The sequence below is a fragment of the Narcine bancroftii genome, chromosome 10 (genome assembly GCF_036971445.1).
Source record: "Narcine bancroftii isolate sNarBan1 chromosome 10, sNarBan1.hap1, whole genome shotgun sequence".
Taxonomy (NCBI): domain Eukaryota; kingdom Metazoa; phylum Chordata; class Chondrichthyes; order Torpediniformes; family Narcinidae; genus Narcine; species Narcine bancroftii.
In genome coordinates, this window is record NC_091478.1 from 101,311,463 (window position 1) to 101,323,919 (window position 12,457).

The 12,457-nt window shown below is 42.3% G+C and overlaps 1 protein-coding gene and 1 long non-coding RNA gene across 43 annotated transcripts in view; one reads left to right on the top strand and one right to left on the bottom strand.

The window, feature by feature from the left end:
- The window catches only part of LOC138745038 (transcription factor Maf-like), a 374,863-nt gene that overhangs the window by 15,716 nt on the left and 346,690 nt on the right, over positions 1-12,457 (top strand). For 3 of the 42 annotated variants that reach the window (XR_011345961.1, XR_011345965.1, XR_011345963.1), the window contains exon 1: positions 7,878-7,966. The exons of the other annotated variants lie outside the window; for them this stretch is intronic. The gene's annotated coding sequence lies outside the window, so the exon portion shown is untranslated. Of the gene's footprint in view, positions 1-7,877; positions 7,967-12,457 lie in introns of those variants that run through there. 42 annotated transcript variants of the gene reach the window in all.
- On the bottom strand, positions 1,913-7,759 carry LOC138744033 (uncharacterized). The gene is made up of 4 exons (XR_011345216.1): positions 7,634-7,759; positions 7,023-7,153; positions 5,541-5,787; positions 1,913-3,482 (listed from the first exon to the last, which is right to left on the bottom strand). It is a non-coding gene; the product is annotated as an uncharacterized lncRNA (long non-coding RNA).

Genomic DNA, 12,457 nt, shown 5'->3' on the forward strand with positions numbered 1-12,457 from the left:
AGGTGGGGGCTGAGCTGAGAACGGAGTCGAAACCAATATTACTCAGAATGGTGGGAGCTTGTGAAACGTATCTGTGATTTACAGAAACGAAAGCATGGAATGAAGCAATTCAACGCTGCGAGTCCATCGGTGTGCGGCCGGTTTTGGACTGTGCGCTTCCTTCGTTCGTTCTCCCACTCCGCAATGGATACACGCCGTTTCCTTTTGATGTCGATTATTCCCTCTCACTATCTTCTCCAGTGATACCGACGCAGAGAGATCAGAATAGTTTGGAAAATTTCAAACATTCTCAACCAGCCATTCATTTATTTATTTAAAACTTTCTGCGCATTCGGGGACCCTGAGACACCCACCAGATCTTTTCGAGGCTGACGCCATTCTATCTTCAGCGAGCTCCCACAGACAAATGGTTTCACCTGACATCGTAAATATGCCCCCCCCCCCCAACCCCGTCCTCCCTCTCTATCCCATTGAAGCACCATGGACATTTGACCCCCAAGTCCATAGCAACAAGGGTTGGACCCACAACTATCAACTTGGAAACCAGGGAACGATCAACCAAGGCAGGGTTGGCACATGAAGCAAAGCCATTCGTTCTCCCTTTGCACGCACACTCGCTGAATGTGCTTTCTGGAAAGGGATCAGACACAAGGCTTCGGCAAGTAAATATCTGAATGGGAACTTTTATGTTAAGAGTCTCCGCCAAAATATGTAGCAGTCTGCAGTTTCTGGTCGCAAAAGGGTTACATTGGAAACAGTGACCTGTACTCTACCATCTGCTGTCACCCATTGGGTCTCAATTGCGCATTGCTCCCACCTCAGAGTTAGGAAGTTTCAGATTCACACCCAACTCCAATGCTGTGTTTTCTTGGAGTCGGAGATGATCTTTTTCGGGGAAGACCCGGATTCTAGTTTGTTCCCTGAATAAGATAGACGCCAAAGGTTTCAAAGTGCAATGAGCCCTATCCTGAATGGCACGGTATATTTTTCTTCCACAAAGAAATTGATAATGTTCATATTCGTTTTCTGTTGAGCACAAATCGACCCCATAATACCGACCGCACTTCGAAAGTTCTTAAATAATTGCCAACAGCCATTTTTTTTAAAGTAAGGCGGATTGAAAAGGGATATATAGATTCAAGTTTCTTTTCCAGCAAGGTGCACCTTTTGGCTACAATTTCTGCGCCCGCCAATGCGGCAGAGCAGTTTGCGCTATCTCTGACTGTGTTGTGAAACCCCCTTGCCGTGATTTAGATGTAAAATGGAAACGATTCGCCCCTGAAGACGTTGCAAATTCATGGCCTCTATTTTCAAAATGGTAATAATCAGAAAGAACTCGTGTCGTATATAAATGCTACATTCGATATTTGAATGTACGATGCTTTTGTAACGTGATGTACCACATCGAGGGTGATGCTTGATGTGAACAGTGGGATTTGGGCTGATCGCACACTTAGTGGGATGACATTCAGTGAGGAGATGGGGACGAGTGTAATTCAACTTGCAACCCACTTGACGTCCAAGTGGCATGTAAAGCCAATCTGGTGACGGATGATAGTCTGCTGAATAAGTAGTACGAATCCTTTTATGCCCTCTTTAGTGTAAAACCAGACTATATATGGTTACAGTCAAATTGGTACACCTGATATTTAAAAAGACCAGTTCGTACATGAAAACAAAAGAAAAATTATACGAGATCTTTGACATCGGAATGGGAATCTCTCACCTTTCATTTGCTGACAGACATTAATGTTGCGTGTGATGTTTGTGTTCAACTACTAATAAGAACCCCAGAGTAGGATTGGTGATTGAAATGTTCCTTTGAGACCGAGGGAGAACCCAATCCTAATTGCTGAATGCCATTAGCTCAAACTCAATGTTGGTTATAGACTGCAAGGTGTTTTGTAAGAAGTTTATCCAGGGCGGCAGGTTTATTCAGACAGCAACATTCAGGTTGACAATCATTTCACATCAAATATTTTCAAAAGGGTTGCTTCCTGAAACAAAATTGGGTATTTTGATAGATAATTTCAGATTTTCTGTATCAAGTCCGAAGTTGGAGAACATTAACTCAACTTTTCTTGAATTTACCATGTTTAATGGTATAATGATCCTGAGCCAAGCTCTCGGGTTGACTGGACATGTTGCACAACAAAAGCGAGGAGCCCAGATTTTGTCTTGCTCACCAATTCTACAACAGAAGTAGAGCTCATAGGCTTTCTTAATAAGTGCAGTCATGCTGCGTCTTTGAACCTTAAGCGCACACCGGGCACAAATGTAACAGAATGTACTGCAGAGGTTGCTGTATTGACCAGAGATTTCCACTGCGTTGAATCTTCCTGAAGACATTAAATGCTCTTGCTAAGTACACTCTCTATGGTATTGCCTGAAGAACACGTGCAACAACATAAGTTCAATCTATAATCAATGTAATGCACGGCATCTGTATATGTGAGCCGCTTTTGTAGCTAGTCTGCATCTATCCTGACTAAGCATGCCCAGGCCTATGGCAAGATTTGCATACCACCTGCATTGCATGCATGCCTAGGCTTTCTGGGCAATATACTGTACTAGAGGACTTAAAATATGACAGGAAATCTAAATAGGCGATGGGGACATTTTTAAAATTTAGACACACAGCACGGCAACAGAACATTGTCCGTGCTGCCTAATTTGTATCCAATTAACCTAACCCCCCCCCCCCCCAGTACTTTCCAACGGTGGGAGGAAACCGGAGCCCCCATGGAAACACAGAGAGAACGTACAACTCCTTCCAGACAGCGCGGGATTTGAACCCCGGTTCCCATCTCTGGTCGTAAAGGCATCGCGCTAACCGTGCTGTCCAAAGAAAACAGTTGATTTTAGGTGATTTTCGTGACCAGCGCCCCAAAATCTATAAAATATACCCAGAAGTATTCAGGAAGCATATTTTCGTTGTCCAGTTGTAATGGGGTCATGAAAACAATTGGATAGGATCTTGCCCCTTCCTCCCTTGATGTATTCATGTCAGCCCTTTCCAGTTGGGCTGATTGGCTACACAAGTAGGTTTTCTGACCTGCTGAGTTCCTCTGCCTTCTCATTGTTCGCTCATAATTCCAGTATCCACAGCTTTTGTGCTTCTCTGGAAATGGATGCTTCTGAGCTTAGTCGGGCACGGAGTTACTTGTTCAAGTGTCCTGTGTCCGTCAGTGAAGCGGGTTCTGAGATGGCACCTTGGGTTCTCCTTTGCAACTTGGTCTCAGAGGTCCCATCGAGAGAATAAAGTAATTTACCTTTACTGCCAGATTGATGGAGGTTCTTCCATCATATGAGGGAATAGGTAACGTTAAACTTTCGGAGCGTAATTTCGGCGAATGCAGCCAAGTTATTCCGCATTGCATGTCCTGTTCCCGAAGCGCCTTGGCAGCTATTGGAACAACGGCTCAGTGGCAGATGCTCCATTCGCTGTCGCGTTACCTGTTTTCTCACTTGACTTCAGCCATCTGTGGAAACAAATGACACGGGTGAAAATTAAGTCATTTACACGATTCTGTGAATGTCGTTGAGCGCTTTATTTTGTTTAAGAATTGTCGTTCACAAGGCTTTGTGCTAAATATTAAAGTACCTTTCATGTACCATGACAAAGTGTAGCCCAATGTTGTTTTGGATGTACCTTTTAAAATGCACATTGCGGAGTGGGAGAACATAACCCTATCGTCCGAGCTGAGTTTTCAATAAGGACGAAGACACCATTTATGGACAACATTTGGCGACAATGTTCGGTGAAAATATTTAACCTTTTTTCGAAGCTTTTGGAACTTTATAACTTACATCATTTCGTGCCTTCCAACACCTTACCGAAATCTCCCTCTCGCCCACCTCTCTCTCTCTCTCTCTCTCATTCTCCCTTCCCCACCTCCTAACCCACAATATGAACAAGTCCCCCTCCTCCCTGAATGAAGCGAAGTCCACTGGTCCAAATTGAAACGTCAGATACATCTTAATAGCTTTACCTCAGCAAGGCGAGGTGTCAATACCGCCATGCATAACGAGCTGAATTGGTGTCCGCTTACATTACCTCACTGAGCGAACACCGAGTAAATCCAGTTGCCGCAATTAAGGCTATGAATAGTCATTAATGTCATTGCCCATGTATGAATATATTAACTTTGATTTAACAAGTAATCTTTTTAATCCATGCTGCAGCCTGTGCATTCAATTTACCCTTCGCAGTATTGAGTTTTATCTTTCGCGATCTTTAAAACATTGGAGCCCCATCCCCAACGTTGACCTGTTATTTAATTTCTTGGGATAATTGAAGGGATGAGAGCCAACCCCTTTGTTGGGCTTTGCACACCTGGCGCTATCATTTCCTTATATGAGATTACTGATCGTCAATGACGGGAGACAGCCTGGGCTATTGATTCAGCGCGGTGACCGTTCAGCTTTGTCCTTCAGTCGTGCGCTTGCCGTCCTGTTGGCGAGACAAGACGCGGCAATGTCCGTTTTTGCCCGACCATTAGGGTGCGTTTGGTTGATTGCGGCAATTAAAAAAAATAGTTTAAATTTTAAAACCATGATACATATAATTAATAAAACGATTAGTACACAATAATGTTAGTAAATATTCATGGTGTATAACCAAAACCCCATTATCCCACCTTTTAACCCTCGCCCCTTACATACCCCTTATCTGATTCCACTCCTAAACTACCTTCACAAATTCCTTCAATAAGGAAATGACTTCTAACTAAAAGCTCTGATAAAGTAATAAGATATCTTTTTCACAAAGGCTATCCAGCCCAGGATTTTCTGCCTTTTTTTAACGTGTCTGATACCTCCAGTATTGTCTTTTTTTTAAAATAGTGTAGAGAGGAGTAAAACACTAAAGTCTGCAGACACCGTGATTAAGTAAAAACAATGCTGGGAAAACAATGTACTTCATGTTGCAAAGAAACACAACCAACGCTTCGGGGTTCAGCCCTTCCTCAAGGTGCGAGGAAAGTGAAGGCAGGGTTTCCTCAGCGATGTGTTTCTATTTTCAATTCTAATAAACTGTTCTGGTTTAGAAATGGACAACCCAGAATGTACGTTGGGCACAAGAGGACTGTTGCAGGTTAGGGATAATTCAACGGCAATTGCATTTTTAAACAAAACAAGACCACACGTTAGCCATGGAGTTTTACAGCACGGAAATACATTTGCCCCCCCCCCCCCCCGGCTCATCTAGTGCACGCCGACCAAGTTATCCATCTGAACTGGTTTCATTTGCCGGCACTTGGCGTATGCCCCACCCCCAATCCTTACCTACTCATTATATCTGCCCAAATGTCTTTCAAAGGTCGCAATGTACCAATTTCTATCTCTTCTTGTGGTACCTTGTTCCTCGCGTGTGTGCAACCCTCTGTTCGAAAAAGTTGCCTTTAAGGACCGTTTGAAATCTCCCGCACCAATTTCTTGCCGACCGTGGGGGCAAGAGTGTGACCATTCGCTCTATCTATGCCCATCGCGATTTTGGGTACCTCAACCTTCTTCACTCCAGCCTTCCCAGTCTCTCTTACCTGGCTATTCGTTTCTGATAATATCTTGGTGAATCGTTCTTTGCATCCTTTCAAGGTGAATGAAATCCGACAGGGAGACAAGTACTGCATGCACGATCCCAAATGCGTCCTTACCGGCATCTTCTATTGCTGGAGCATGGGTGTCCCACCCTCTGTACTGAAGATCTTGATACAGGCAAGCATCCATCACCACTCCGTCAACTTCTGCCCCCTCTTTCAGGGATTTGTGTGCCTGTGTCCCTCAGGTCTTTATCGCGTTATTGACGCATATAGGTAATGATAAGAACATAAGATATTAGATTTTGATATTTGAATCTAAAATCGCATCCCCATGTTTAAATAACTCCATAGTTTTCCTTTACTTTTTTAAGTCTGTTGTCCCGATGGGTCGCACCACTTTACACTTTACTCCCAACTCCACTCCCTGACCACGCACACAAAAGGAGTTTCTGCTCTTCTAATTCCATCCCTTTGTTACCGATCCGTAGCAATGGGTTTAACATTATTAGTCAGTAATGTGTCTATTTTGCTGCCAGGTTGAAGATCCTTCAGGCTGTTGTTGTAGAAGTTGCTCAAAATAACCCTGACGGTGGTTTTTAATATAACCAGTGGTTCTCAACCTTTTTCTTTCTACTCGCATACCACTTTAGGTATTCTCTATGCCATCGGTGCTCTGTGATGAGTAAGGGATGGCTTAAGGTGGTATGTGGGTGGAAAGAAAAAGTTTGAAAATTATTGTTTTAATTGTACCTCATTGACTCGTTATGTGCACGGTTTCAGAACTCCAAAGGAAACGAACCAATGACAATTTTTCTCAAACCAAATATTTCAGTAACAATTGGGTCAAGAGCAGTGATTCTCAACCTCCCTTCCTCACATCCCACCTTAAGCCAGCCCTTACTAATCACAGAGCATTTATGGCATTGGGAGTACTTCAAGTGGGACGAGAGTGGAAAGAAAACGGTTGAGAACCATTGCTTAGTCCCAAATTAGAATCAAAGTAGGGTGTTGACAACGCCCATCCTACAATTCCTGGCGTTGATGAGAAATTAAGTACACTTTACCTACGTTAGATCCTGACCTAAAGGTAAACCTTCTATCTATTTAAGAAAAGGTTGGATATTAAGAAAAGGTTGGACAGGTCTATGGATGAGAAGAAGATGGAGGGTTATGGGCATTGTGTAGGGAGGTGGGACTAGAGAGGGGTGTTTGGTTCGGTGCGGACTAGAAGGGCCTAATGGCCTGTTTCCGTGCTGTAATTGATATGTTATGTTATGTAGATCATCACTTTTATCTCGTTCGTTTTGTTTTAACCAGCGTTATTCAGAAGATTAACGAAATATTCGTCAGTTTGATTTGCGGTTTTCTTCGGAGTATTAATTTTTATATGCATTGAAGTTGTGGATGTGCTCACATTCAAACTCGCTACTTTTAAACTCTGATTCTGAACAACATGAAATTAACACTTGGAGTGCAGCTCACCCTGGAATGGCGTGTGCTGGGGCGGGTGCCGGGGCAGGTGCCGAATATGATCTAACTATTTAGGCTACAAAATGCCGAGCAGAGCAGTGAATGTTAACCCCTCCTCAATCTTTCTTGAAGAAGAGAAAATTCTGGAAAAAAAAAAGAACAGCAGGTAGTAAGTCTCCTAAATTAGACTTACCGAAATAAACTATAGATAAAAAGGACTTATCCTGAATTGACCCATTGGGTATTTTATTGCAAAAAAAAATGAAACAAAAAATAGGAGTTTACGGCACTGCAGGGGATGTGCAACAAACGAGTGGAGGATAAAAGAATGGAATTTGCCCGTTATTATTACTGATTTACAAATTGGTTCCAATATTGATAAGGACAGTTGAACAAGCAGATCTTGCATTCCACCCCCACTCCCCCACCCACCCCACTCCCCCACCCACCCCAGGTTCAGCTCAATTACAGGACCACCCTGTAATTCTCCTAAATAAAGATTTGTTTTCTATTTTTATGAAGTTCTTTGGCCACTTTCATGTTAATTTTCCCTCTTCGCCACGACTTAATCTCGACCAAATAACCACGAAAAATAAATGATATCCGCAGCTTGGATACTTAACTATCAAATTGAGCATTCAATGATAATAAAAACACATTATTGAGCGAGATGGCCTCTGGAGACCGAACGCGGATCATTTCGGGCATTGATCACCCAGCCAAAGTTGGAAGACTGCCCATTTCCCAATCAACGCTTTCCCGTTTTGCGGAGGTAAGTGATTTCCGAACTGAGATTCTTTCCATTGTTCGGAATGGAGAGGTTTGTTTTTTTCGCAGCCAATGAGATGACACGGCCAAACAATGAAAGGAACAGAGGTCTTGGACGCGAAGAGGCTTCCTCCAACCTCCAGGTCGTTGGCAAGTGTTCAATAACTACAGTCCGCATCAGTTCCGTGGTGAGCACCTTCAGCAACAAATTTGTGGGGAGTGAGCAAAGTATCTTGAATCTAAAGTCCTTCCTCTTAAATTGAAAAAGTGAGGTCTGCAGAAATGGTGGGAAATTCACCCCATGATATTGTAATTCACTCTCCCAACGCCACCTTAAAATAAAGCGATACAACCGTTTTGGGACTTGGGGTACAAATCACTTCTTCTTTGGCTTGGCTTCGCAGACTAAGATTTATGGAGGGGTATGTCCACGTCAACTGCAGGCTCGTTTGTGGCTGACAAGTCCGATGCGGGACAGGCAGACAAGGTTGCAGGGGAAAATTGGTGGGTTGGGGTTGGGTGTTGGGTTTTTCCTCCTTTGCCTTTTGTCAGTGAGGTGGGCTCTGCGGTCTTCTTCAAAGGAGGTTGCTGCCTGCCAAACTGTGAGGCGCCAAGATGCACGGTTTGAGGCGAGATCAGCCCACTGGCGGTGGTCAATGGGGCAGGCACCAAGAGATTTCTTTAGGCAGTCATTGTACTTTTTCTTTGGTGCACCTCTGTCACGGTGGCCAGTGGAGAGCTCGCCATAGGACACGATCTTGGGAAGGCGATGGTCCTCCATTCTGGAGACGTGACCCACCCAGCGCAGCTGGATCTTCAGCAGCGTGGACTCGACCTATGACCACCCCAGGAAGAACCAAGCAGAATTGGTAGATTTTTTTTGTGTTTCAAAACAACAGAAAGATTGAGGTATTAAATCTGAGTTATTTATTTGGATGAACTCGACAATCCAAACCACTACTTGTTCCGTGTGTGCAAGCATTGCATTTTCTCTTTTTGGAAATAAGTAACTTAAATTAAGCTCATAGAAACCTAGAAGATAGGCGCAGGAGTAGGCCTTCAAGCCTACACCGCTTGTGGTTTATATCGCCGGACATTCCAAAGTGTTTACCTGCTCCCATTTCTATAAATGGAATAAAGAAAGCAAAACCAACCAAGGTAAGACTTTAAAACCTGAAATAAAGGAAGAAGTGTTGACATCCCCAAAAAACCATGCAGCATTTGTGTAAGGAGGAATGCCCAAAAAAACTTCAGCCTATTTCTCAATTCCAAAACTGGTAATTTGCCCTCTATTTCTAACATTTTCCATTATAATCATATGAAGCTCCATTTTCCTCCTGGAGAATGGAAACTGTTACATTTTCTACAATTTATTATGGATGGCGAAAATGTTAAAATTTCGTGGCAGGTCACGTAGCATCTGGACCAATAGAAACATTTTCATTATATATAAAACATATATAATTTATCTATTTCTAATGTACAAACCATCAATATTCAAGAACCTGGGAGGCACCTTTTTCTAATGTGGCTTATCTTGTTATATTTATTGGCTCTCATCAGTTATTGACACTTACCTCTTCAAACCCATTTTAATAGTGACTCAATTTAAGACCACATCTGATTCAGTTTGGGAGAGACTTTGCTCTAATTTTTTTTTATTGTATAACTGCTCAATTTTGCTGGTAAATCACTTCACCAAGAAAACTGCTCATTCTGTGCTGGAGGTTGCACTCAAATTAGACAAAATAATCATAAACATCTTTAGATTAATTATGTGGCGTAAGCGGCATATGCTATTATTAAGATGCAAATCATTTGGCAATTTCTAGTGAAGAACAGAATGTGTTCAAATCACAAGTTGTTGGGTGATTAGTGCTGCTCCACCATTCATTTTCTTAAAGCACCATCCTGCCCTTATCTTTGCTGCAAGTTTCACAAAGTTGCTACTCTTGGACATTAATTGCCCATTAAACACGCTGCAGGAAGTTAATCTGGTAATTAATAGTGTAAGTGCCCTTTAATGAAGGGATAATTGTTAATGATTGCCAATCAAACTCTCTGGTTCAGAAAGCAAACAATTAAAATTGTGTTGTTTTGGTCCTTCAGATAATCAGTTGGAAAAGATCTGAAATATTTTAAGTTTATTTTTTTAATTTTACTTTTCCTTTCTGCAAGTTATTTCTCTTTTTAACCAATTACATTTGCAACTTCTCTTCCTGTATCTGAATGGGAGTAAATTCTCTCACTCTAATTCTTTTTCAGCCTTTTCTCTGTTTATGACTCCATCCATTAATATCATTTATTAAGGAGGCAGTCTGTTGGTCCCATCATTCACCAGAGTCCCAGATGCCCTGTTACCTTCAACTTCCAGCAACTTATGGGACATTTGAGCTGAACGGTGCAAGAAAATGCCTAACTAATTGGTCAGGCATGAGTTACCATTCCATCAAGTCTCAGCTCATTATCTGCTCATTTTCACATCCTTGTTTGTGGAAACCTGTCATCTGCAAATTGGCTGCTGCATTTGTTAAACTCTAACTATGCTCTTCACAGTGACTTGGGATATCCTGCAGTAGTGGTACATGCTATATCAGTGCAAGTTTTTTTCTTAGCAGCGATGAAGTGTCAAAATGACTGGAAAGTTTTAGTAATTTTGTCAATGACTTGAAACTGTCTGTTGCTTTACTCAAGCAAAAAAAAATAATCTGCTGGAGGAATTCAGGGGGTCAAGCAGAATTCAAGATTGCTTTATTATCCTGTAATAAAACAGAAAATGTAATATTACATGAAATTTCCTTCTGCCTGCTATGAGGCAAGGAGTCACCATGAGCACCCCTTACAATAAGAGGGGAAGAGTAGCAAAAGAGAGTCCTTTGGGTGTCTGTGGATTCTTGTCTGTTGTTCCTGCAGCCTCTGCAGCTGGCACAAATCCCTGATCGATCCCTCGGCAACCCGAGCTCCAGTTCCAAAGCTCCAACACGATCAGAAGGCAGTCAGTGCCCGAGGCCCTTTGGGGCCCCCTTCTTGCACTCTGCACCCTTGTGGTGAAGGGATCTGACGTGAAACCTCATTTGTGCTTTTTCTCCCGCTGGTGCAGTTCAGCTAGCCAAGTCCCTCCAGCAGATTGATTTTTTTTGCTGTGCTCAATGTCTTCGAGACAGTCTTACATGTTATTAAATTTCCAAGCGCCCCACTCATTGGATGTAATCATCAATTTCCACTTAAGGAACATAATGCTGAGTTGATGAAGATTGGAGCAGAGAAATATTTACATTCACCTTTTCCTGTCCACTCACATCCTACTTTAAGTAATCCCTATGCCATCGGTGCTCTGTGATGAGTAAGGGTTTGCTTAAGGTGGTATATGGGTGGAAAGAAAACGTTTGTAAACCACTGTTTGAATCGTACCTCATTGACTCGTGATGTGCACTGTTTCATAACTCCAAAGGAAATGGGCCAATGACAATTTTTCTCAAGCAAAATATTCCAGTAGCAATTGGGTCTAGAGCAGTGATTCTCAACCTTCCCTTCCACCTCACATCCAACCTTAAGCAAACCCTTGCTCATCACAGAGAACCGATGGCACAAGGATTACTTAAAGTGGGATGTGAGTGGAAAGAAAAAGGTTGAGAACCACTGGTTTATATTAATAAGAGGGAATAATTTTTTTAAACAGGATCATGTGAAGCCAAATATATTATGTTTACATAACCACCTGGCACAGAAAGTCGGGTAAACACTTGTTAATATCTACGATTATAATAGAAAAACATTGGTGGCTTCAGAACAGGACAGAGTAGAAAGATGATGTGTTTCTGATCATTTTACTTATTTAGAGATACAGCACAGTAATATGTCTTTCCACCCCATAAGCTTGATCCACCCAATTAGACCCTTCTGGCCAATCAACCTACTACCCTCATACATCTTTGGAATGTGAAACTGGAGCATCCACAGGAAACCCATGTAGACATCGGAGAACATTCAAACTCCTTACAGATGACGTGGATTCAAACCCAATTCAATGGTGTGTTTAAAAACATTGCGCTAATTACTTTACTAACCATGCCCTCCCAAGGTCTCCCCCACTCCCCCCCCTCTTACAACCATCATAATTATTCTTAGATTCACAGGCACAATGAAAATGGATGCAGAGGTAGGTCTTTCAGCCTTTCGAGTCCACACCAGAATTCAGTGTAATCAGTCTCAGCAGTCCATTACTGGTTTCTCTCCATACCCCTTGATCCCATTAGCCATACAGCCCAGATCCAACTCCCCTTTGAACATATCTAATGAACTGGCCTCAACAATATTTTGTGGTAGAGAGCTCCACAAGTTCGCAACTCTGAGTGAAGAAGTTTCTCCTCATCTTAGTCCTTAATGGCTGACCCGTTATCCTTGGACTGTGACCTCCCTCTGTTCATCAGGAATAAATTTTGTGCATCCAATGTCTTGTTTTATGTGAATCTATGAGATCCCCTCTCATTCTTCTAAATTTCAATAAATGTAACTTTAGTCTCTCCAGTCCTTCTTAATTTGTCAGTCCTTCCATCCCCACATATCGGTCTGGTGAACATTCATTCACTACATTCTCTTCAAAGCAAGAATGTCCTTCCTCAGATATGGAGACCAAAACTGTTTTCAAGATATCAACAGGATTTAAAAAAAAATTGTGA